The following is a 25,416-nucleotide window of genomic DNA, read 5'->3' as shown; positions in this document are numbered from 1 at the left end:
CGCAGCAGCCACGGGTACCAGGAGGCGTCGAGGACGACCAGAACCAGGAGGCGAGCTTTCCCACGAAGGCTCTTGCTGTCGGCGGCGTCGATGTCGAGTTAGGACCCAACAAGCCTTGGCAAACGTAACCCACGCAGGATGGAGGACTGGCTTCTGTCGCAGACCAGGAAGGTCTGGGGTGCTTCCCTTTCACAGGGGGCCATTGGGCCAGCAACCGGACAACACGTCGAGCAACTCAGGTGCAGAAGGGCCCCACACAGAACACGTGTAGGGAGCTGATCTTCTTTGCAGATGGTGCTCGGGATCGGGGCTTCTCAATTCCCCAAGCACAGCCTCGAGGAAGCCTCAGAAGTCGCGCTAGTCAGTTACTACCCACTTTTCCCAAGTCGCCGGTCCCACGTCCCTTGTCGCCTCCACGGGTCTCAGCTTTGCTGTAGATATGGATCTGGTTCAGAGGTGTCTGGAAGTCACGGCGCTGGTCAGTCTCTGCAGTCGTCCCTCGTAGGATCAGTCGCAAAGCAAGCAGCGGTCGCTGGATGGTGCCTGGTTGCCCAGGGCGGTCACTCCTTGGCCACAAGGGAGATTCTTCAGTCTTCTTCCGTAGTAGAATGTCGAAGGTCCAGAGTTTCTGTTCAAGATGCAGGTTCAGGATAATCTAATTCTGCAAGGCTCAGCTACCTTCTAATATACTAGGCTAGTGGGCTGGGCTACCTGCAAGGTCCCTCCTATGGGTGGGACCAGGAAGGGGGGTGGCTACACCCCCTTTCCATTGTCCAGTTTCGCGCCAGAGCTGGGGCTGAAGTGCCCCAGCACCGGTTTGAACTGGACTATGCATGGAGCACCTTGTGTGCCCCAGGCATGTCTCATTCCTTTCAGCCCTCCCTGCCCAAATACACTAACGTCTGTCTAGCACCTCCCCAAGCAGGAAACCTATTGTCCAGGCCTCCCTGGCTGGGAGGGCTCCCAGCTGCAGGAGGTCAGACTTGTGTTTGTGGCAGCAGCATCCATTTTGTGATGCTGAGGCTTTGGTCAGAGTTAAACAGCAAAGTAGGATTTTAACATGTCTCTCCCTTTAGAAGGGAGGAATAATATCCTCATCACCAGAAATGGTATAGGGGTATTATTCCAAAGTGTTAGACACCATACACGACATGTTTTGATAAAGCCAAACCATAGTTACCATAACCGTTTAAGATTATAAGGCACTTTAAGAGTATATGGTAGGCGATATCATAGAACAGCTATAAGGACATGGTTCCGAAAGCTGCAGACAGGCTCAGCTCATGCTAGAGCACCATCTCACATGTTACCAAGCACTCTGCCTCCAGGATTGTTAAGGCTTGCCATAGGAGTGGCTCATAGGTACACGTGTGTCTATTTTAAGGGTAGATATAGGTATACTATATCTAAGCAAGGGGTGATTACACGACGGGGCGTGGCTACGATGGCAATGGTGGTGGACGTGTAGAAGCAGAGCTCCACCGGAGGCTCCCCTCGCCGGGCACAGGACTCCGTATGTAGGGGACCCGGCGAACCCCAGAGCATGCCGTTGCCTTCTCGGACGCACCCTGCACCTCCGCTGTAACTCCTGTCCCGCCCGGACCAGGGGCGCCACACCGAGGCTTTCTCATGTATAAGATGCCCGGCTGACGGCCGCTGAGCGGGTGAAGCTGACTGCGGGAGCCCGTGGTCGGACCCCGCCCACAAGGCCGCGAAGTGCAGCGCGGTGTAAGACGACCCAGACTGGGGACGACCTCCGACCTCCCTCCTCACTGAAGGCCCGGAGCACGAGTCGGGAAGAAAAAGGTGCGTTGTGTACAGGGCTGACCTGGAGCCCGTGACTGCCCGTTTAAGCCAAGAGGAACAGCCTTCTTCCACCAGGCGAAATCGAAGGCGAGCCGCCGAGACGGGCGTACCCTTCGCCTTGCTTGGAGCGCCGGGGCGCTGCCGCCCTGTTGCAGTACGATTCTACCTGGATCACCGGAGACCCCGCTGAGGGCACAGAGCGGGTGCGAGGGTGGGAGAGACCCTCCTATACGCACGGGAGCCTCGCTCGTTGCGCTGGTCGGTGGAGTTGCCGCGCCGGATGGGGCGGGCCCCGGTTGCTGCCATCTGGGATTCTACTTGCTGCAGCGGAGTGAGGGTGTCGTCACCCAAGTGAGACCTGCTGGATGCTGTGTGGATCGGAGGAGCCAGCGCGACTTGCGGTGGGGTCAAGGAGAGGAATGGCGGAGCCCTGACCCTGGGGCCACTGGGGCTGACGAAGCTGGGAAAGTGCACTGGGACAGCCGCTTGCCACCAAGCGTTCTGTTGAAGATCCTGGCTTGCTGCTCCATTTGCCCCCGCTGCTGAGGTTTGGGACTGTGGCCATGGTGTATGGGGAACTGAAAGCGGCGCACATATTAGGAGGGTTCCCCCCGAGCTCTGGTGTGAGCGAGGTTCCCAGCCGCCTGTGAACCAACGAGAAAGCGGGACTGAGACCTGGTGAGGCTGGCCGGGTGGTAGAAGGGGATGAGTGCTAACCGGATCACGGGCGCAGCTGTGGGTTGAGGCACTCTCAGTGGGCCAGTGGAGAGATATACCTTGCCGAACCTATATTACAAGTAGAGGCACTAACTGAAGTCAGGACACATCACAGCGAACCCATACCAGGAGTAGAGCTGCGGAGGTACGTTGCCGCGGCGCCCGATGTCGGGGGGAACCCGAACGCGGAATGGAGCGGGAGGCGCGCAGACCCTACCGCCATCAACTAAGCCCAAAATGGTGAAGCAGGGAAGCACGGATCAAGTGGCGAACAAATTGGACGCAGTGCTCACTGCGGTGGAGCGGCTGGAAGAGACCGTGGCTCAGACCCAAACCTCCTTGGAGTCTAAAATCGATAAGATGGTTATAGACCTCACTCACTTACGGGCGGACCACCGGAAGCTGACGGACCGCACTACAGCTCTGGAAACTACTCTCACTGAAGTCCAGCCGCAGGTGGTGCAGTCAGATAAACACATACAGGACTTACTGAAACGAGTGGAGTTCCTGGAGGGTAGGGCGGAGGATTCCGAAGGTCGGACGAGTGGTGGGGATTCCGGAACGCTGGCAGGGGAAAGAGCCAGCCTTTCGGGTGGAAGCTTGGCTTCGAGAACTGCTGCCGGAGGGATCCCTCTCGCCGCACTTTGTCATAGAACGCGCTCATAGGGTTCCAACGAGGCTTCCCCCGGTGGGATCGGGTCCGCGGGCCCTGCTCCTTCGGGTTCTAAACTACCGAGACCGAGACTCAATACTGCAGGAAACTCGGAAACTTCAGGAGATACACATTTACAATCATAAAATTATGTTCTTTCCGGATTACACTGTTCAAGTGCAGCGACAGCGGCTCTCTTTTATGGCAGTGAAAAAACGCCTCCGGCAAAAAAACCTGAAGTACTCTCTGCTCTTCCCGGCCCGCCTACGAGTGGTTGCTAATGATAAAACACACTTCTTTGGCACCCCTGAGGAGGCGGGGGACTGGTTGGACGGCTTCGCGGGAGAGGGGTCTCGAAATGGCGGCACGACGGTGGCGCTGCCGCAACGGAGGGGTCCACTTCGCCGCCGGACAGGGCGCAGGTCTGGAGGAGGAGGGGCGCCGCCCTCGCCACTGATGGGACCCCAACAGGAGCTAATTCTGAGTGGACAGCGAGATGCCCTGCAGGCGGCGGCGGAAATCGGCGGCTCGATGGCGACGGATAGCATATCTGGCGCCAGTCAACAGGACCTAACCAGCGATGATGAGCAGATCTACGGAATGCCGGAATCGCAGGGTTCGGATGGGCTGCCGGATGTCACCCCGCAGACGGCGGACCTCCTTATGTGAACGTATGCAGAAATCAGTCTGACGAGGACAAGTACATAAAGGTATCTGGGTAGCCCAGCGGGGGACATCATGAGCAGGAATGTCGAAAGTTGTAACAGGAGCTTCTGGGGCTTTGCCTGGTCCACTTGCAGGGGTGATCAGACTGGGGTTGTGCGGGGGCCCACTGGGTTACGATTCCATGCAGCGGCAGTTGAAGACATACATGTAAGTGCTCACACGGAGGACCTCTGTATAGGACTGTGGGCGGCCGGCCTCGACTATATAACAGGTCTGCCTGCTGCCGGGGAGCCTCCGGGGGAAGTGAAATGAGTACTGTGGGTAATTTGCCAGAGAGGCATGACGTGCACCCCCCTGGATTAATTTGACTGTTGTCTCCATTCGGAGGTTTGGGTGATTGCTAGTTGCACCTTCGCCCTTTTGGTATTGATTATGTTTATGGTTTATTGCAATTGTGTTTTTTTGTTTTTTTATGCAATGTCGGAAGTGCTGTGGGAAGTTATGCAGTGTCTACTGCTGCAAGAAAACTGTAGCGGGCCAGATGGGGCATGCCTAATAATGTCATGTTTAGTACAAATGTCAGTGGGGCTGCTGCTGGTGAGTGCTGGCTGGAGGTACTGCAGGATCAATGTCTTCATTTAAGATAGGTACATGGAATGTAAGGGGGATACATTCACCAACGCGCAGGTATCAAATTTACTCATATCTGAAAAGGCACCATGTACAAATAGCTCTCTTACAAGAGACGCACATGGCTAAAAACAGAGACGCAGCGGTTGCATCGTCGCTGGCGGGGGCAGCTGTTAGCTACTGGATACTCAGCTTATGCGCGAGGGGCGTTAATATGGGTGAGGGCGGGGGTTCCTCTCCAGGTCCAGCAGTCCTTAATAGACCCAGAGGGGAGATATGTGATCTTGAGGGGAGCACTGGATGGCCGAGACATAGTGATTGCATCGCATTATGCCCCAAATACAGAGCAGGCTGCATTCTTTGACAGGATAACACATTTGCTAGCTCAATGGCATGACATCCCAATGTTATTAGGGGGAGATTATAACAGCGTGCTCGACATCTCACTTGACCGCTCATTCCCGCCCCTACCGGGTACAAGTATGCACCTTGCGATGAAGGCACTAAACAACTGGGCAGTGCAGTGGGGTCTGACAGACGCTTGGAGGCACCGACACCCCCAGGACAGGATATACTCCTACTATTCTGGGACGCATGACTTGCATGTCCGTCTGGATCGTTATATGATCACGGCCACACTGCTCCCTCACATATCAGAAGTTTACTATATGGGCAGGACACACTCTGATCACAACCCACATATGTTGGAGCTACACTGGGAGCGGCCACACCCGCCAGTTCCGACCTGGCGACTACAACCAGATTTGTTGCTAGATGCACCTTTTCGGAACCTGTTAGCGGCCAACATTACACGATACTTTGAGGATAATGCTGGCACAGCTACGACTCCTCATATAGAATGGGATGCATTTAAAGTGGTCATCAGGGGGGACTGTCTTGGTGCACAGGTGGGCATGTGGCGGCAATTGGAGGAGGAACCGACATGCATAGAAACGGCGTTACTCCGAGAGGAGGACACGGCATTAGAAGGCAACACTACATTACTAGCGGACCTTAGGGCAGAACACTCAGGACTACTTGACAGGCTCCGTAATTTAAACTATGCAACACTTTCTGCGCGCACGCATCATGTAGGTGACAAACCGGGTAAACTGCTGATGTGGCTGATACGGCAGGAAGTATCGACGGTACCGGTGACGACAATACAAACGGCACGAGGGGTTGCGGCACATACCCAGAGAGATATACACTGCGCCTTTGTGGAACACTATACCGCAGTATACCGTTCATGCTTGGCAGCCACAGACGTGGACATACAAAACTTCCTGTCGGACACAACGCTGCCACAGCTCACAGATCAGCAGAGGGAGGATTTAGGTGCTCCACTGCTGCCGGAGGAAATACGAGATAGCATTTATACACTCTCCAACGGAAAAACGCCGGGCCCGACGGACTGCCGGCCGAGTTTTACAAGGCATACTCGAATGTGCTAATACCGGAACTGTTGCGGGTATATGAGGTGGCACTGGAAAGTACGACTCTTGCCCCCACACAGAATGAGGCTACGCTGGTCTCACTATTGAAACCTGGCAGAAACCCAGAACATCTAGGTTCTTATCGCCCATTAGCTCTGCTAAACACAGATTATAAAATCCTAGCCTCCACTCTTGCCAAGCGCATAGCCCCGTTTGTGCCGTCCTTGCTACATGCAGACCAGAACGGCTTTGTCCCCAACAGAAGCACCTCATATAATATTCGCAGGCTGTTTAGAGTCCAGAAATATGCAGTGGAGAGATGGCCTCGGTCCAGATGCCTGGTTTTAGACCTGGAAAAGGCATTTGACTCGCTGGAGTGGCCTTATTTGGCAGCGGTCCTGCGCAAGTTTGCACTAGGTGACGAATATCTGCTGTTGGTACAGTTGTTGTACCAGCGCCCCACAGTGAGAGTTCGCACGGGCAAGTTACTGTCGGATGAGATAAGGGTGAGGAGGGGTACTAGGCAGGGGTGCCCCTTGTCTCCGTTGCTCTTTTCCCTGGCTATGGAGCCTTTGGTGGCTCTCCTTCGGGAGGGTGGTGATGGCTGGGGCATCCCTCTGAGCGACGGCTTGCACGCGGTGTCCCTCTATGCTGATGATTTATTATTATATATAAGAGACCTGCACGCTGTGCCGCCAGCACTTTCAGCACTGTTCTGCATGTTTGAGGCAGTATCGGGTCTCCGGGTAAACTGGGCCAAATCGGGCGCTTACTCTTTCAGTGAAAATGTGGCAGAGGCAGATATAGTAATTAACGGGGCTGTACTAAAATGGTATCCAACCACGTTCAGATACCTGGGTATAAATGTATACCGAATCCCAAGGGACGTGCTGGAGGGCAATCTAGTTAGAGCCATTTCCTCTATAAAAGCACAGATGCAATTCTGGAAGACGCTGCCACTTAATGTGATGAGCCGCGTCACCCTGTCAAAAATGATCGTACTGCCTAGGCTCCTGTACCATTTTGCGAATTTGCCCGTATATGTCCCGGTTAAGATATTTCGAGAATTGGAAGGGTTAATCCGGGGCTTGATCTGGAACACAGGGTGCCCCCGAATAGCGCTACAGACACGATATGCTCCTCTGGAGAGTGGAGGGTTGGCTGTGCCAAATCTAGAACTTTACTATGTAGCTGCGCAATTACAATGGGTCACGAAATGGCTAAGTGGGAAAAATCTATCGGATACGGCGACGGGGACAGCGATCTGGACACAGAGTCAGATCTGTAGGCTGTTTCACCCACTGGCAAAACTCTCCCGGCCACAGTAAATACATATTGAGCTGGCACACAGATGCTACAAGAGGAGCCTCCACCTCACAAAGGGCACACTCCCATATGCACCAGCATTACCACTTGTAGGAACGCCCAGGGGCAGGGACTACGTAACTGACGACACATTAATGCCTTGGCTAGAGGTGGCGGTGGAGACGCTTGGTGATCTATATGCGGAGGGGGCCATGCTGACATTCGAGGCGCTAGTAGCGGACTATCAACACTGGACTATCAAGAGGTCAATTCCTCACATACGCGGCTATCACACGGACGCTTACTCTAGCGTGGGGTGATATCACGTGCGAACCACCAACGCATCAATTACTGCAGTATCTACATGTGATGGGCGAGGGGTCGCATATAATGCACTGGCTGGTGCAGGCTCTTCTCAGTCATACGCGGAGACCGCTACAAAGACTCCGAGCCGCCTGGACGGAAGACAGAGGCCGCCCCTGGGTGGACAAAGAATGGGAACGGGTATTAGCTAGTGCCACACATGTTCCACGTAACTCCAGATTCAAGCTAATACAGACATATATCTTACACAGGGCATACCTCTCACCAGATAAAATCAATAAATATTTTAATATAAATACGTCCGAATGCCCGCGATGCCGCCTACTAGGAGCTAATCTGTTACACATGCTGTGGTCCTGTCCCAAGCTTCACACTTACTGGCGACTGGTTTTGGCAACGATCAATGTGTGCATAAACACGGTAGTGCAGGATAACTGGGAGGTCTGCATCCTGGGGTTCTACAAAAGAAACAAAAACCACAGAGCGAGCTTCCGATTTAGAGACCTGGGGCTCATAACAGCGAAGCGTCTTATAACTAGGCGCTGGAAACACAAGGGTCCACCAGAAATCTCACACTGGAAGAAGTCCTTAGAGGTGTGGGCACAGGCGGAGAGCACCACCCTACACAGAGAGGAGACGGCAGGGTTGAGAAAGCATCCCATTGCACAGATTTGGGATGATATGCTTAAGCAGCTAGTAAGCCCCGATACCTCACAACAGATGGTGTCTGATATACGATCCGGCGCCAGATAGTACAACAGGAGTCACGGTTGCGGGTCATCCCGCCCAGATTGACAGGAGCGAATCGACACCTTGCATTCCTTAGACTTGTGGCCGGCTACACACTCGCCGCAGCAACAGTAGAGGCTCCGCATGTTCATTAACGGCATAACAATAACGACATGGCCGCTAAAAGATGGTGAACGCAACGGACACTGCAGGCGTATCCCCTTACCACCCGGACATCTCTTATTTGTTTTGGTTTTATTGTTAAGTATTGGGGGGAAAAAAATTGGTTCAGATGACCTGCATTTTGTTACAATCAAGAATATCGATGGTAATGGACTAACTAAACATTCCCAACCTTAGATTCGATTGGAGATAATAGAATGTGTGGGCAGTTAATGCCCAGGATAATTGGCAGATGGACAAGCATCCACGGACAACGGTTAAAGGTGACACTAAGTTTATGCGAAAAATATGTACGCTGACGCCTTATTTTTACAGAGTCAGAGACCAAGTGATGTTATATGGAAAGTGTTGCTTGTTGATGCTAGATAATAACCATGCTGTAACAGGAAATTATGCAGGAAAATGTACTAATAAAAGATATTCAAACAAAAAAAAAAAGGGGTGATTACACGACCTTGCCCCAGCTGAGTGATCAGCCAGTTGTGTCTGATTGGAAGGCCAGGCCAGGGGTGGCATAATACATGCTGCAGCCCCTGGGAGGCCTAGGGTACACCTATGCCCTGGGTACCTAGGGTACACTGTACAGGGTCCAATAAGGTGACCCTTACCAATTGGGTATGTACCTAGGGTACATGGAGTCCATTTTAAAGAGAGAGCAGACAGCCTGAGACCCTGAATGGCAGGATCTCAGGCCAACTAAGTCGAAAAACCAGCTAGACACTAGGCAAAAAGTTGGGGGTAACCATAGTCAGATATCCACCTTCGTACAATATGGCCGGCCAGTTCCGGAGCTTCTCTGCTGCAAAACACTTACTATGATACACCTCTTGCCGACGAACTGATAAGTCAATGTAAACAAAGGTTCACTCCCTGCATGAGATCACATACGTCTGTGAGCTCGCCAACAGGGGAGTAACTATAAAGGAGTGCTGCTTTGTTAAGACACAAACGGCACCCTTAGTTCAGTGGTGCGACTTCGATGCAAGAAACAGGTTCAGCAATACATCGACCTGTCCGGAAACATCCTTTGTCACCTCCACACGGGATTCCCTGTTTGAGAACAGCCGACTTGCTGCCTCTCCAACAAAGCACAAAGACTCCTCCCAACGAAACCAGGCACGCTGATCTCCAGCGCGTGGACCCACTCGTAACTCAAGCAATAAGAAGAGCAAGGTGCTTGGGGTCACCCTTACCGCCTTACTCCGCTCGGTTTCCAACGATCACAGCAGCCGCAGGACTTCGGAATTATCGGCAGCGTCTCGAGTGCTGGACCCTCCTATATCCGGTGACGTTGAGCGCTAGCGTCTCGCGAGCGTAATCTCGCTGCTGGCGCTGGGAATTGTAGTTCTTTGGGGAGGGATTTTCCCGTTTCTCCTCGGGATAGCGTAGTCAGTGATCACCGGACTACGGATCCTGACAGTACATCCCCCTTACGACATACACTGACTATCATCAGGTTTATCAGGGTGTTTCCTGTGGAACGCGGATACCAAACGGGCTGCCTGTACTGCCTCCGTCGGTTCCCATGAATTCTCCTCGGGACCATACCCCTTCCATGATACCAGATACCATAGTTTGTGACGAACCACTTTAGAGTCCAAAATACCCTTTACCTCATATTCCGGGTCTTGTTGAACCCATATGGGTACAGGCTGTTTCTTTACTGGGCAATAAGAGGGTTTTAGGAGGGAGACATGGAAAACGGGATGGATGCGGAGACTGGATGGCAGTTGTAGCTTTACCGCCACAGGATTGATGTGTTTGATGACCCGATACGGGCCTATGTATTTTGGACTAAAGGCGCTATACTTCTTAAACCTGATGTTCTTGGTGGACAGTTAGACCTGCTCCCCCCTTGAGTATGTGGGGCCTGGTCTCCTATGCTTGTCTGCCTGGATCGTATACCGGACTTTGGCACGGAGCAGATTGTTGCGTGTCTTCCGCAGGGTTGAACAGAGTTGCCGTAACCTTTTCTGCACCTCTGGTACCTTGGAATAGTGTACGGGTTGGGCAATTGGGGTGAAGCGTGGATGATACCCATAGGTGCTATAGAAGGGTGTGTGTTGCGTGGATGCATGTGTGGCGCTATTGTACGCTATTTCCGCCACCCATAACCATTCCACCCAGGCTTCTTTATGACTGTTCACATAACACCGAAGGTATTGTTTTAGCGTTTTGTTTAAACGCTCGGTTTGGCCATCTGATTGGGGGTGAAAACTGGTGGACAAAGAGGGTGCAATTTGTAGTGCAGAACACCAGGTTTTCCAAAAGAGGGCCGTGAATTGGGCGCCTCTGTCCGACACAATCACCTTGGGAAGTCTGTGTAACCGGACAACGTTGGTCAATAACAAACGTGCCAAAAGACTTGCGGAGGGTATCTGTTTGCAGGCGATGAAATGTCCCAACTTGGTGAGGTAGTCGATCACGACGATTATAACCGTACAACCCTGATCCTTGGGCAGTCCTACGATGAAATCTACTGAAAACCTCTCCCACGGTGTTTCTGGTGTGGGTAAAGGGTGGAGAAGGCCTTGGGATTTATTGTCGTCAGATTTCATTTGTGCGCACGTGGAACAGCTCTTTACCCATGAGGCTACGTCGGGACAGATCCTGGGCCACCAAAACTGACGTAAGACCCTCTCTACCGGTTTCTTTCCCCCTCCATGTCCTGTACAGGGGAGCTCATGACACCATTGAAAAACGGTTTTCCGTAGCTCTTTGGTAGGGATCAATAGCTGTTGGTTCTTTAGCGGTAAACCTTGTTTCCATTGGCATTCTGGGTGGTGTGTCATCCACCTTCTCCATGCAAAGGAACGCATCCCTCGTTTCACTTTCTGCAGAAACCCCTCTGTGGCGGTGACACCAAGGACTTGATTAGCGTTCAGAATAGCTCGTTCTGTCTCTCTGGACGGATGCACCGGGCTGTCTTGCCGAGTCAGAGCGTCCGCTTTTCGGTTGTCCTTTCCTGGTCGAAATGTTACCCTAAAATGGTATTCCGCGAAAAACTGCATCCACCGGAGCTGGCGCGGAGTGAGATGTCTTGCAGCTCGCATGAACTGCAGGTTACGGTGGTCGGAATACACCGTTACTTGATGAGCGGCTCCCAACAGCCAGTGTCTCCATTCTAAAAAAGCGTCTCTTATGGCAAGCAGTTCTTTCTCGGCTACGGTGTAGTTTTGCTCGGCAGGGTTAAGCTTCCTGGACATATAGGCGATGGGGTGTAACTAACCCGTTGTTTCATGTCTTTGAGACAGCACTGCCCCCACCGCGATATCGGAAGCGTCGGCTTCCACAATGAAGGGTATTTCTGGTTTGGCATGCGTGAGGACTGGTGCAGAGGTAAATGCTCTTTTGAGACAATCGAACGCCTTCTGAGTTTCAGCTGACCAAAGAAAGGGAACCTTTTTCCTTGTCAATTTGGACAGAGGGGACACCATGTCTGAGAACTGTTGAATGAAACGCCTGTAGAAATTGGCGAATCCCAGGAATCTCTGTATGTCCTTGACGTTCTGAGGGCGAGGCCATTCGGTTATGGCCTTGACTTTCCTCTCTGCTGTGAGAAGTTGGCCTGATGTATGATGTCACTAGTTCTAGTGTACACCTTATATCAGTCCAAACAACCCTTATGGTGATTGGTTGTAAAGTCAACCTTATAGACCAGCTATCCTAGTGGTAGCATGGACAAGAGCAGTCTTAGGCTAAACTCTGAATGGCATGTGAAGCCAGCTGTGATACCATATATAATCCCTTGAATACCAAATGAAAGGACACCACAACAGATATATATATAAAATAAAGTGTATTTATTCTAGTCAAACCCTCAGCACTCTTTATGAGATTAGAGGTAAGTACAACACAGTTTTATTTAAGCATACATTAAGTCACACAGGTAAGTAATACAGTTAGGCCCTAGGGGCCACGCAAACCATATACTAAAGAAGTGGTATAAGGACCACTGTCACGGAAATAGGATAGGCCTAGGCCTAGGGAATCGCTGGGGCTACACTACACTAGCAACAGTTAGGAAGTGGGAGGCCCACGGGATTCAGGTGCAGAGTGGAAACACTCACGCGTAATGCGTAAAAGTCGATAGAATTACTAGCAGTTAGAAATTAACAGTTTAAGGACACTTCTGAAGCAGCTAGAGAGTCGAGACTCGGAAACTAGACCCTAGGATAGTCACTACCCTTGTGAGCACCGGAGTACCCAAGTTACCTAGCCCACGGGCTGCGGGTGCATAGGTGTGAACTTGCGTTGGGTTTCGTCGTGGACTTCTATGGATGCCTGAAGGAAAGTTGCTGACAGGCAGTCAGTGAAGAGTGTCCGGTGGATCCCAAGGCTGGGATCAAGAAGAGAGGATACCTGCAAGCAGAAGGGACAGAGTCAAGGTCACTAGCCAGTGACCACGTGGAACCAGGAAGGAACCAGGCGATGTCGTGAAGATTGCAGGTGAAAGGTGAAGCTTGTCGCTGCAGCCACGGGTACCAGGAGACGTCGAGGACGACCAGGAGGCGAGCTGTCCCACGAAGGCTCTTGCTGTCGGCGGCGTCGAAGTCGAACTAGGACTCACCAAGCCTTGGCAAGCGGAACCCACGAAGAACGAAGGACTTGCTTCTGGTGCAGACCAGGAAGGTCTGGGGTGCTTCTCTTTTGCAAAGAAGCGGGAGCCAGTCTGGAGGAGCGAAACCAGCGGTGAAGATTTCAAGGTGTGTTGTCACAAAGGCCGCTAGCCAACGGGCAAGCAACCGGACAGACGCGGTAAGCAGGAAAATGCAGAAGGGCCCCACGCAGGACTCGTGGAGTGTGGGGGGCTGATCTTCGGTGCAGATGGTGCTTGGGGTTGGGGCTTCTCAATCCCCGGTGCACAACTTCGAGGGTCCCTCAGAAGCTGCGCTGGAAGATACTAGCCACTTTTCCCAGGTAGCCGGTCCCACGTGTCTCGTCGCCTCCACGGATCTCAGCTCGGCTGTGGAGATGGATCAGGGTCGGAGAAGTCTGGAAGTCAAGGCTCTGGTCGGGCTCTGCAGTCGGTCCCTCGTAGAACTTCAGCAAAGCAAAGGGTAGTCTCTTGATGGTGCCTGTTTGCACAGGGTAGCCACTCCTTGGCCACAAGGGAGATTCTTCAGTCTTCTTCTTTCGTCGAATGTCGAAGGTCCAGAGTTTCTGTTCAAGTTGCAGGTTCAAGATAATCTAATCTCCTGGGGCCCAGCTACCACTCTTATCCAAATCTGGGGGGCTGGGTTACCTGCTAGGTCACGCCTTATGGGTGGGACCTGGGAGGGGGGTGGTTACACCCCCTTCCCTTTGTCCAGTTTCGTGCCAGGACTGGGGTGGAGTGCCCCAGCACCGGTTTGAACTGGACTATGCACGGGACACCTTGTGTGCCCCAGGCATGTCTCATTCTTTTCATCCCTCCCTGCCCCAATACACTAAGGCCTGTCTGGGGTGGTGCTCGCACCTCCCAAGGCAGGAAACCTATCGTCCAAGCCTCCCTTGCCGGGATCACTCCCAGCAGCAGGAGGTCAGACTCGTGTCTGTGGCCGCAGCATCCATTTTGTGATGCTGGGGCTCTGGTTAACTTTAACCGGGTAAGTAGGTTACAACATGTCTTCTCCCTCTAGAAGGGAGGGATAATATCCTCATCCCCAGAAATGGGATGGGGGTATTATTCCAAAGTGTTAGACACCTTACACGACATTTATAGACCAGGGAGGGTTTTAGGAAACAGGATAAAAGGCGCTCAAGCAGGTAAATGGCTAGATGAAGTAGGAAGAACAAAGAACAAATGCTTTACGGTGCAACAGGTCAGGGGAAAACCCAAAACCCCTGTATAAGGTGTGGGCGAGAGCTCATGCCACAAAATTATGAACAAATCCTGTGCACACGTGACAATTCGGTTAATAGGATCACAGAAAGAACAACAAAGTTCAACAAAATGAAGAAATGTTGTTTTAATTCAAAAGATGAGTTTTCATCAGTTCAAAGGGCGCCAGCCGACACGTGTTTCGTCAACAGTTAATACACTGTGACTCTTCAGGGCTGGGAAACAATATAATGAATAATCAAAATAAGGTGGAGACAGGGGTGACAAAAAATCCAAAATTGGGGATAGAATACACACGTGATGAATCATATTTAAAACAAAAGGCAGAGCGTAGCAAATAATATCAAAGGAGGGGACATTAATAAAGAAATGCAAAAATCAAAGGGGCAGATGACGCAAAAGGATCGGGTAACAAAAGGGGGAAGAAAGTAAAAGGAATAAAGAAAAGGGAAGGGCGAGGGTCCACAGACAAAGAGTAGTAAACAATGAAAACGAAAAGGCATATGAATTCAAACAAAAAACCTGCTTAAAAAAATATAGTGATGTTGCCTAATTAAATGTCATTGGCAAGGAACAATGTGTATGAAGGAGTCATGACACGCAAACATTACTGACAGATATAAATCAAAGATAATGAAAGTAATTTGTGTATGAAAGTACAAAAAACAGAATTGCGCCAAAACCACATAATAATAATGAGCGCTGAAAGTTCGAAAACATGTGGAACAAAATATGTAACACTAGCAACAACTCTGAAACAATGGGCAGATCACTAAGTGAAAGTGATGGAAAAGCACGTATGTAAGATGAAAGTTAAACAAGCGTGCTAAGCAAGAGAAGGCAAAGGACAAGTGCATAAACATGCAACTATTGCCGCAGAATGCGGCGCATGGTGGGAATGCAAACAACATAAAAATAAATGAAACGGTGTGAGATGCACCTATAGCTAGGAAAACCGGCAGGGTGGATAGTGGTAAAAATAGCACAATGGCGAGAAGTGTGTAAAGGCAAAATGAAGGAAGAACAGGAATGAAGGACAAAGTCGACAGAGCAAAACGCAAAGAATTGCAAAAGAAACCCGAGAAACTCACCACGATGAACAGTGTCATCAGGAGAAAACAATGATAAATCGTGGGGATCAAGGTAAAGCGGTCTTCCCATGGGTCAATGCGACCAGGAAAAAAACAAATGGCCTGGAAGAAAATATTAAGGTGGGAGTCAAAAACTAACGGGCACATAAGAAGGTACGGCATCGATGCCAAAGCGTACGGGGATATTCATTTACCTGTAACTAGCGATGTAGCGATGTGAGCTGGAATAACTTGCTGCCGAAGTGCGGGAGCCTGGAAAAAATATATATACGATGGGAGTCAACACTAAAGGGCACATTAAGGTACGGCAACAATGCCAAGGCGTACGGGGATAGGGAGTACCTGTATGTAGCGCTGGTAACCGGAAAATCTTGCTGCCGAAGTGCGGGAGGAAGGAGGGAATACCGGAAGTGGGTTAAAAGGTTAAAGACCAGCCGAAGACTAGAGGGCTGACCCTTGTGTAATGAAAGGGGAAGTGGTGAATCATGGCGACATGAGTGTAGTAAAAGGAAGACAGACTAAGCCCAATGGATCTATGTTGTTGCGAACAAATGTATTTAAACATCGATTTGAACTGTCAAAAAATGCAGAAATAGACAATGAAGGTTTGAACAGGAAGTAACATTCATTAACAAATGTCAGAATGAGTAAGAACTAACAATAATTACTAAACACAATTGAATGTGAATGACTAATGTGCATGCTATAGTTAAGAGTTACGAGATTAAATGAAAATGATATTTTAGAGCAACAATACAAAGCAATATTTGAGAGGAACACTAAAGAGAACATTAAAGAATTATAAGAGGACGCTGTAAATAGAATGATAGAGAAGACAAGGCATCAAAATGAAAAGGAAAAAAGGACGAGAAAAACAAAAGAAAAGAAAACTCAGCAACAGCGTAAAATCAAAGTCATCAGCAATAGAAAACAGGAGCAATAGGATAACGGGAAGAGTGAAAGCTAGGAACCTAAGAAATATTGAAGTTCATGGTCAGAATTTTGGCCGTGGCTCACTGTGTGAAGACGCATTATCCAGGTGGCTTCAAGGCGTCTTAATCTCAGTTCACGGTTACCGCCCCTTATGTTGGATGGGGCAATGTCAATTCCAAAAAAGGAAAAATCTCTTGTGAGATCTTTGGGTGGGACAAGAACCTATATGTATGGCCATGGGGTATCTTGAGTCGTTTGTGTGGATGGCTCTAGCATGTTCACTGATTCTTTCCTTCAGGGCTCTGATAGTGCTGCCAACATACTGGCTCTTGCAAGTGCATTCAATCACATACACGACAAATTTGGTGTTGCAATTAATGTTAGTCCTGATTTCAAAACTGCGTTTGTGATGGCTGGAGAAATTCTTCACTCCGTTTAGTGCCCATTTGCAAACTCCACAGCAGCCGCATTTATGGAAGCCAATGGTGTGTGGTGTTAGCCAGGAGGGTGTGGTGGCAGTATGTGGTACAGTAGGGCTTAACCTGTTGCGCAAAGTTCTTCCACGTCTGAATGTGATTGAAGGTTTGATGGTAATAATCTCTTTGAGATGTCTGTCCGTGAGAAGAATATTCCAATGTCTGTTCATGCTTCTTCTGATAACAGAGCTGAGGCAATTGTAGTCGGTTATCAGTCTAGTTGTCTGAGTAGCAGGTTTATTTTCAGTTTTGGGTTGCAGTGTGTAGTTTCTGTCAGTTTTGATGGCTCTGTTGACCGCTTTGTTGATAAGGTTAGGTTCGTATCCGCGTTGAGAGAATCTTTTTCCCATGTCCGTCATGCATTTGTTGAATTCAATATCTTCACTACAATTCCTTCTTGCTCTGATGAGTTCACTATAGGGAATGGCTTGAATTTGATGTATGGGGTGAGAGCTGGTAGCATGAAGAATGGCGTTACATGCTGTCTCCTTACGAAAGAGTCTGCTTTGTAAGGTGTTATCTTTCACGTAGAATTCCACGTCTAGAAAGGTGATGAGTGAGATACTACAATTGCACGTGAACCTCATGTCCATGTTATTGGAATTGAGGTGGACGCAGAAATCATCAAGCTCTTCTTGGGTGCCAGACCAAAGTAAAAAACAGTCGTCGATGTAACGACCCCAATATACGATGGAATTAGTCCACTTGGCGCCTATACTGCCCCAAATCCAAGTTGCCTCTAATGAGCCCATATAGAGGTTGGCGAACCAAGGTGAAAACCTTGAGCCCATGGCTACACCTTTGATCTGTTTGTACCATTTCCCTTCATACAAAAAACAATTGTTTTTGAGTATTATGTCCATCATGGATATTAGCATGTTGGTATGTTGCCATAGAGAGGCTGATCTAACCTCTAAAAATTGTGTGACAGCTTTTAGACCAAGATCTGGTTTGATGGATGTGTATAAGGACACTACATCAAGTGTCGCCATAATCATGCCTGGTTGCCATTGTAGATCATTGAGAATACTCAGAATATGCTTAGTGTCCTGTATGAAAGAAGGAAGATTCTTAACCAAGGGATTGAGAAATACATCTACATATTGAGCCAAACGTTCCGTGGGGCCTCCTATCCCCGAGACGATGGGTCTACCCGGCGGACAGGTAGGATGCTTGTGTATTTTAGGTAGTGTGTATAGCCAGGGAGAAACAGGTTTATCAACCCTCATGTAAAGTGCTTCTTCATCATCAAGTAAACCAAGGGAGTGCCAATCACTAAGATTTTTGTTGATCAGTTTGGTCAGATTGCCAGTAGGATTATTGGTGAGAAGTTCATAACAAGTTGAGTCGTTAAGTTGAGAGAGAATTTCAGCATGGTAGTCAGATTTGTTCATGACAATCACATTTCCGCCCTTGTCGGCCTCTTTAATGATTGTCATGATTGGAAGTGAGTTCTTCAAGTGCCAGACGTTCATTTTTTGATAGATTATCTCTGCCTTTGTGTCTAGATTTAAGTAATTTGTTCTCATGTTTGTTGAGATCTTCAAGCACCAGATTGTGGAAGCTATCGATGGGATTGTTACCCGGTAGTATGGGAGTCCATTTGGATTTGACTTTGAGACCACTGGTGATGGTGTGGTCAGTGTCAATGTCTAGTTCCATCAGAAGACGTTCAAGTGTGTAAGGATGATCGTCCATTTCACTGAGTGTCATGAGCAGATGAGTGTCTTTGATTTCTCTGATGCTCTGTGCGTTCAGGGCAGTAATACGGTTGATAGTTGTGGGGAAACTATTATCACTCACGGAGCCAGCAAAGTGTTTCTGCAGTTTAAGATTTCTGATGAACTAAAAGATCAATCTTGGTTCTACAGAGATCGCCAATTTCATGAGGGTTGAAGTTAAGGCCTAGACAGAGAAGAGAGGTCATGTCTTTGTTGAGTGGTGTAGAGGAAAGATTGATGACTTGAACCTCCTCAGGGTTGGTAGTTACTTGTTGGAGTCCCCCGATCTGAGTTTTCTCTTGTATTCGTCTTTTGCCTGATCTCTTCCCTCTCCGGGTCTTTTTTCTAGTGTGTTCTGTCTTTGCTGTGTTCTGTTTTCCCTTCTTATGGTCCTGACCTCACGTAAAAAACTGGAGGTGGTGGTGCTTCCTTGGGGATCAGCTTCGCTATCGCTAGTAGCAGGTCTGTTCAATGAAGAGGTGCTTGAAGAAAATGAAGAAGTATCAGCTCTCTCTGATTTGTCACTTTGTTTGTTTGTGTTCACTATTCCATCGTACTTTCTGGCGAAGGTAAAGACACGTCCTTCTTTATAATCAGCCTCGTCTCTTTTCAATTGTCTACTCTTCCTGTCCTTGATTTCATTTTGATGTCTGTTAAGTATTTCGTTAAGAATAGTGTGCACAGGATTTGTTCATAACCTTACACGACATGTTTTGATAAAGCTAAACCATAGTTACCATAACCGTTTAAGATTATAAGGCACTTTAAGAGTATATGGTAGGCTATATCATAGAACAGCTATAAGGACATGGTTCCGAAAGCTGCAGACAGGCTCAGCTCATGCTACAGCACCATCTCACATGTTACCAAGCACTCTGCCTCCAGGATTGTTAAGGCCTGCCATAGGAGTGGCTGATAGGTACACATGTGTTTATATGTAAGTTAGGTATAGGAATACTACACCTAAGCAAGGAGTGATTACACGACCTTGCCCCAGCTGAGTGATCAGCCAGTTGTGTCATAATGGAAGGCCAGGCCAGGGGTGGCATAATACATGCTGCAGCCCCTGGTAGGCCTAGGGTAAACCTATGCCCTGGGTAACTAAGGTACACTGTACAGGGGCCAATAAGGTGATCCTATCCAAATGGGTTATGCACCTAAAGTATATAGTATCAATTTAGAGAGAGAACAGCGGGGCTGTGGGTCTGATTAGCAGGCCCACAGCCACATCTAAGTCGAAAACCAGTAAAGCAAAAGCAAAAAGTGGGGGTGAACATAGAAAGCAGACCCTACTCTCCTACATCTGCCATTTCTTGTCCTGTAGGAGTAAGCATAACTCCCAAGAATTTGACTGTAGTGACGTGGAATTCACATTTGCTTATCTTACAGAAAAGCTCATGGTTACGTAATGCCTGCAGCACTTGACGTATGTGTTTGACATGTTCTTCTTCGGTGGAAGAATAAATCAGTAGTATCGTCAATGTATACCACGACGAAGTAGTCCAAAAACTCTCTCAAAACATCATTGAGAAAGAACTGGAAAGCCGCCGGAGCGTTGCACAGTCCAAACGGCATCACTAAATACTCAAATAATCCGAACCATGTCTTAAAAGCCGTTTTCCACTCATCGCCTTCCCGCATCCGGACCAGATGGTATGCCCCACGGAGATCCAACTTGGTGTATATGTCGGCGGCTGTGACTTGTTCTAAAAGTACCGGGATCAATGGCAGGGGGTAACGGTTTTTAATGGTGATGAGGTTCAGTGCCCGGAAGTCAATACAACACCTCAATTCTCCATTGGCTTTCGGTATAAAGAAAAGGGGAGACGCGGCTGGAGAGCGGGATGGACGGATGAACCCCAAAGCAAGATATTTATCCAAGTATTGTCGGAGGTGTTGGGTTTCCGGTGCTGTGAGCGCGTAAATTCTACTGCAAGGGACTGCCGCTCCTGGAACCAGGTCTATCCGACAATCATAGACCCGATGAGGTGGGATGTTTTCCGCCTTGGTGTTGCTGAACACGTCGGCATACTCGGAATAACTCTCAGGTAGGACCACATCTTTTTCGGCCGCTGTGGCGACATGGTGCCGGAGGGTCAACGCCTGAGACGGGCTCGTGAGTGGTTGAATACACTGGTTTAGGCAATAGGCGGAGTGCATATGTAACGCTCGCTTGGTCCATTCGATGGTTGGTTCATGCTTTTGCAGCCAAGGGAGGCCCAGAATAACTCCATATAGAGGGGCCTGTATTATGTTGAACGCCAATCTTTCCTGATGGTATCCATCGTACGTCATAACATATTCAGGGGTGATATAGCGGATGGGTCCCGAGTCCAACTCTTTGCCATCCACTGCGTATACTCGTTCAGGGGTATGTTTGTGGAGGAACTGTACCCCCAGTCTCAGGGCTTCCTCTTTGTCCATAAAACATCCCGTCGCTCTGGAATCCACCATCACTTGGACTTGCTTCTCCTCCTGATTCATTTCCAGGGTGAAGGGAATAAAGAAGTGTACGGCGTTTGCAGAGACGTGATGATTTATTGAAGGGATGATGCATCTGTTTGTTGGTACCCCTTCAGTTACCCTCAAGCTCTGGAGTTTTCCGTCTCGTTCCTAGCCCCTACGGTGGCCACTTGTCCGGATCTCGGCCGCCAGTACTTAGGTTTGACGGGACACTCGCTGAGAAAATGTCCCTTTTTTCCGCAATATAGGCACAAGCCCTGTTTCCTGCGGTGGTCTCTTTCACTGAGCGTCAATGAGGCTCTGACGACCCCAATATCCATGTGTTCAGGCTTGGAGCTTCCATTGTCGGAGGAACGAGCACGTTCTCCTTGAGGTTGGAACCTGTCCCGTTGTTTGTACTCCCCTCGCCGTTCCTTCAAACGGTGGTCCAGCCGTAAGGTTAAGTCAATGAGGGCTGTGCAGGTTTGAGGTTGGGGATCAATTTGGGCGAGAACGTCCTTAAGCTCGTCTCGGAGCCCTTGATAATAGATGGCGGCCTGCTTGGACTCGGGCCAGTTCGTTTTAGCTACGAGCCGGCGAAAGTTATTCAGGTAACTGATCAAATCCGACTTTCCTTGCCTCAGTTCTAGTAAGTCCTTGTCGGCTGAGAAGGTTTCCGCCCGATGATCAAATGTTTTCTCAAAGGCTTCCCTGACTGCTTCCCAATCATAAAGCAACGGGTCGTCACGTCTGACGATGGGGACAGACCATTGTGCTGCCTCGCCGGCCAAGTAGGAGATTACAAAAGCCACCCTTGCCTGGTTGGTTGCAAACAACTTAGGTTTACACGTGAAGTGTAGTAGTGCTTGTGTCATAAATACTTGGACCTTATTTATATCCCCATAAAACCGCTCCGGCGGAGCCAACGGGATCTGCGTGGGCATCTCTACCACTACTGAAGGGGGTGTGGGATGAAGAGAACCCCCTATACCAAAAGGGTTTCTTTGAATAGATTCCCCTCTAGCCTGAAGAACAGCGGTCTCTCGCCGAGAGGCCGCAAGTTCAGTTTGAACCACCGCCAAGGCGGCCATGACATCCTCCAAGGTGGCCATATCTGACACCAGCACAGCCAAGAGGGCGAGCGATTCGTGGGCCGATAATTCTGTCAGGATCCTCCGTCCAGAATCCTCGGGGCTGTGCTGATGCTCAAAGGGGTCCACCTCTCAACTGCCCCAAGTCCGGAATACAAGACTACACGGACTGGTGAGATAGTTGAGCGAGGGAAGGTAAGGGTAGGAACAGCAGGGAGGGAGACCTATGGATGACACAAAAGGAAACACAGTAAGTGCCCTGTATATGATGCAAGACTTACGATAGCTCAGGAGAACTAAGTGGCAAGTTCGAGGTACACGTACTATCACCCTACCTGTAAAGAAATCAAAGGGCGGTTTCTACCAGAAGAGAGGAGAGGGTGATTGAGGTGTTCCACATGATACTCTGCACAGAGGAGAAAACATTCGTCAGCATATATGTAGATCTAGGTACATCCCTCACATCCCCTTCTGTCGTTCAGATACTACTCTCGTGTACGTTCACCTACCCTGATCTTGCATGGAATAGCCCGCCCAATACAACAGAGGATCTTCCAAACGCCCTCTATCTCGCCCTCCCTCCTAGGAAAATGTCAGAAAGAAAACAGACCATACGTAAATCAAAACCAAATCGGATGTGCATTTACATATCTGCACTAATAGTCACAAGTTTTTCCCTGGAGGGGTCCGGTCATATTATGGTTCGTAATAATTTCTCAGGGTGTATACAACATGTGGCCGGTCAGGATCGGAGCTTCTCTGCTGCAAAACACTTACTATGATACACCTCTTGCCGACGAACTGATAAGTCAATGTAAACAAAGGTTCACTCCCTGCATGAGATCACATACGTCTGTGAGCTCGCCAACAGGGGAGTAACTATAAAGGAGTGCTGCTTTGTTAAGACACAAACGGCACCCTTAGTTCAGTGGTGCGACTTCGATGCAAGAAACAGGTTCAGCAATACATCGACCTGTCCGGAAACAACCTTTGTCACCTCCACACGGGATTCCCTGTTTGAGAACAGCCGACTTGCTGCCTCTCCAACAAAGCACAAAGAGTCCCCCCAACAAAACCAGACACGCTGATCTCCAGCGCGTGGACCCACTCGTAACTGAAGCAATAAGAAGAGCAAGGTGCTTGGGGGCACCCTTACCGCCTTACTCCGCTCGGTTTCCAACGATCACAGCAGCCGCAGGACTTTGGAATTATCGGCAGCGTCTCGAGTGCTGGACCCTCCTATATCCGGTGATGTTGAGCGCCAGCGTCTCGCGAGCGTAATCTCGCTGCGGGCGCTGGGAATTGTAGTTCTTTGGGGAGGGATTTTCCCGTTTCTCCTCGGGAAAGCGTAGTCAGTGATCACCGGACTACGGATCCTGACAGGCTCACAGATCTCGTGCCAAAGGATATGCTATCCTCCTGATCTGAAAGAAACATGTTAGTTAGGTTTCTTACCTTAGAATATCCCCAGGCATCAGGCTGGATCCGGAAAGATTTTTCGTCAGCAGTACCCTTGCGTGTCGGTAGGCGTCGTCTGTGACTCCGCGTCCTTGGTCGGCGTCGTGATCGCCGGGATAACGAAGTCGGAGTACTTAGACGCCGCCCTCGCGCACTGATGTCAGTTCTTTTTTTTTTCGCGCCAGTAAGCGCAGATCCGGGAAGAACGTACCCTTAGTCATTTTTTGACTAACTCAGGTTCTGGCTGCCCTAGACCCTGGAGACAGGATGGTAGCGTTGGACTTGCAGGACGCTTATTTCCACATCTGTGTCCTGCCGGCCCACCGGCGTTCCCTGCGGTTCACGGTGGGCAACGAGCACTTTCAGTTTACCGTGCTCCCCTTCGGCCTCACCACTGTCCCTCGGGTGTTAACGAAAGTGATGCCGGTGGTCGCAGCTCATCTGCACAGATTAGGGGTTCCAGTCTTCCCCCCTATCTCGACGACTGGCTGTTGAAGGCGGGCTCGCCCTGGACGTCATCTCCCACCTCCAGACTACGGCTGATCTCCTGCATTTGCTGGGGTTCTCCATCAACGTGCCGAAGTCACATCTGAGTCCCTCCCAGCAGCTCCTCTTCATCGGAGCGGCTCTGGACTCGGCGCAGTTTCGGGTCTATCCTCCCGAACAGCGGGTTCGGGATATTCAGGCTCTGATTCCGATCTTTCAGCCTTTATCCTGAGTTTCGGTCAGGCTGGCTCTACGGCTGCTGGGTCTGATGGCCTCCTGCATCTTGCTGGTACATCATGTCAGGTGGCGGATGCGGGCTCTGCAGTGGGACCTGAAGTTCCAGTGGGCGCAACATCAGGGCAACCTGTCCGACCACGTCCTGAACTCGGAGGGCACTGCAAGACAGTTGCAGTGGTGGCTCACGGACCGCGATTGGATCAGTGGCAGATCCCTCTCCCTACCCCAACCGGAGCACGTGGTGGTGACGGATGCGTCCCTCCTGGGATGGGGGGGCCACATGGGAGAAGCGGAGATCAGAGGACTCTGGTCTCCGGCAGAGTCCCGGCTCCATATCAGCCTATTGGAGCTGAGGGCGATCCGGCTTGCACTGAATGCATTCCTTTTTTCTGTCTGGGGAAGTGTGGTGCAGGTGTTCACGGACAACACCACCGCCATGTGGTATTGCAACAAACAGGGCGGGGTGGGGTCGTGGACCCTTTGTCAGGAGGCTCTGCACCTCTGGACATGGCTGGAACATCAGGGCATCACCTTGGTGGTTCAACACCGGGCGGGCTCTCTGAACGCCAGGGCGGACGAACTCAGCCGCCGGTGCATGATGGATCACGAATGGCGTCTGAACTCGGACGTGGCGCAAGGCCTCTTTCGGCAATGGGGAGAGCCTTGGTTAGATCGATTTGCCACCAAAGAGAACGCGCAATGTCATCAGTTCTGCGCGTTGGAATTTCCAAGGCGGCACTCGCTCGGAGACGCTTTTCGTCGCGAGTGGAGTTGCAGTCTGTTATACACCTTTCCGCCTATACCACTTCTGCCCAGAGTGCTGAAGAAGATCAGGTGTGACCGGGCCCAAGTCATCCTTGTGGCTCCGGATTGGGCACGAAGATACTGGTATCCCAAGCTACTCAGTCTGTCAATCGATCCCCCGATTCGACTGGTTCTTCATGAGGACCTTCTGTCGCAGAGGCAGGGGACGGTCCTCCACTCGAACCTGTCCAGCCTTCACCTCCATGCGTGGAGATTGAGCGGCGGCAGTTGATGCCATTTGTCTTGCCTCCTGGAGTCTGTGATGTCATTCTGGCAGCCAGGCGTCCCTCCACTAAAACGGTATACGCCTGCAGGTGAAACAAATTTGTGGCATGGTGCACAACAAAGGCTGTGGATTCCCTTTCCGCCCCTCTTTCTGAGGTTCTCCTCTTTCTTCTTTCCCTG

The 25,416-nt window shown here is 50.1% G+C and overlaps 1 protein-coding gene and 1 long non-coding RNA gene across 4 annotated transcripts in view; one reads left to right on the top strand and one right to left on the bottom strand.

The window, feature by feature from the left end:
* LOC146798921 (uncharacterized) overlaps positions 1-15,762 on the bottom strand; it is a 405,452-nt gene extending 389,690 nt beyond the window's left edge. For 2 of the 3 annotated variants that reach the window (XR_014968795.1, XR_014968796.1), the window contains exons 1-3: positions 15,706-15,762; positions 15,558-15,615; positions 15,364-15,465 (exon numbers count right to left, since the gene is read on the bottom strand). This is a non-coding gene — a long non-coding RNA (uncharacterized LOC146798921). Of the gene's footprint in view, positions 1-13,722; positions 14,488-15,363; positions 15,466-15,557; positions 15,616-15,705 lie in introns of those variants that run through there. The other variant, XR_014968797.1, reaches the window with a different exon arrangement.
* The window catches only part of TDRD9 (tudor domain containing 9), a 2,714,501-nt gene that overhangs the window by 2,090,067 nt on the left and 599,018 nt on the right, over positions 1-25,416 (top strand). The gene's annotated exons all lie outside the window — the stretch shown is intronic.

Source organism: Triturus cristatus, chromosome 9, assembly GCF_964204655.1.
Source record: "Triturus cristatus chromosome 9, aTriCri1.1, whole genome shotgun sequence".
Classification (NCBI taxonomy): Eukaryota; Metazoa; Chordata; class Amphibia; order Caudata; family Salamandridae; genus Triturus; species Triturus cristatus.
The sequence above is the reverse complement of the archived record's forward strand: the minus strand, read 5'-3'. Positions and strand labels throughout refer to the sequence as shown.